At 31.8% G+C, this 803-nt stretch overlaps 1 protein-coding gene across 1 annotated transcript in view; it reads left to right on the top strand.

The window, feature by feature from the left end:
- Positions 1-803, top strand: part of LOC119590848 (paired amphipathic helix protein Sin3a-like) — a gene marked incomplete at its 5' end in the record, with an annotated part of 24,220 nt that overhangs the window by 1,475 nt on the left and 21,942 nt on the right.

Here is an 803-nt window from a genome sequence, read left to right as displayed (position 1 = left end):
TCTCGTTGAATTTTAGATAAGTTAGCCGTTTGTTGAAGAGATTTTCGAAGAACCACTAATAATTTTTGCCAAATCAGTTGAAAACCATACTGCATAGATAAGTTAGCAGTGGGCCTAATTTATTATTTTGTTGATTTATTTTATATATTTTAATTTTTTCACTCTAGTATTCTCTTGTTTGAGCTTTATTAAGGAAGTGAGTTTTGCTTTAGGAGGCAGTTCTAACATAAATTTTAGATGTTGCTTGGGTTTTGATTTGTCTAGAGTTTTGCCAAAGTTTCTTGTCTAGGGAATAGGTAACCCAGGAGGATCTTAAGCCTTTTGTGTTGTAGGTGAGACATGCAAAGGGACAACACAGACGAATCTGATGATTGCTACTGGCTTGCTCTGCATTTTAGGGTTTGATGTATAGAATTTTTTCCCTCAATTTTGCAAAGAAAGTACATCTTGGTAATCAAACCCTTTTTTGTCGGATCAGGATTAGTAGCCATCACAAAAGAATGAATGAGAGTTGAATTTTATTTATGTATGTATGCCAGAGTGACCAAAAACTTATTATTATTACTTTTTTTTTTCTGAAGACTGTACAGTCAAACCAAAATATATATATTTTTTTGACAAAGTCAAAAGGGATTATTGAATTGAGTGCTGTAAAAGATTGTTTGAATATTATATATACAGATGAAATCTTAATGTAATAAGTTTCTACATTTCATACACATGCAAAAACACATTATGTGCCCAAAAACATATATAATCACGAGCACCCAAAAATGTACAGAACCAGTCACATTCACATAGTT

Source organism: Penaeus monodon, chromosome 27, assembly GCF_015228065.2.
Source record: "Penaeus monodon isolate SGIC_2016 chromosome 27, NSTDA_Pmon_1, whole genome shotgun sequence".
Taxonomy (NCBI): domain Eukaryota; kingdom Metazoa; phylum Arthropoda; class Malacostraca; order Decapoda; family Penaeidae; genus Penaeus; species Penaeus monodon.
Note: the sequence above shows the minus strand (reverse complement) of the source record. Positions and strands in the feature narration are given on the sequence as shown.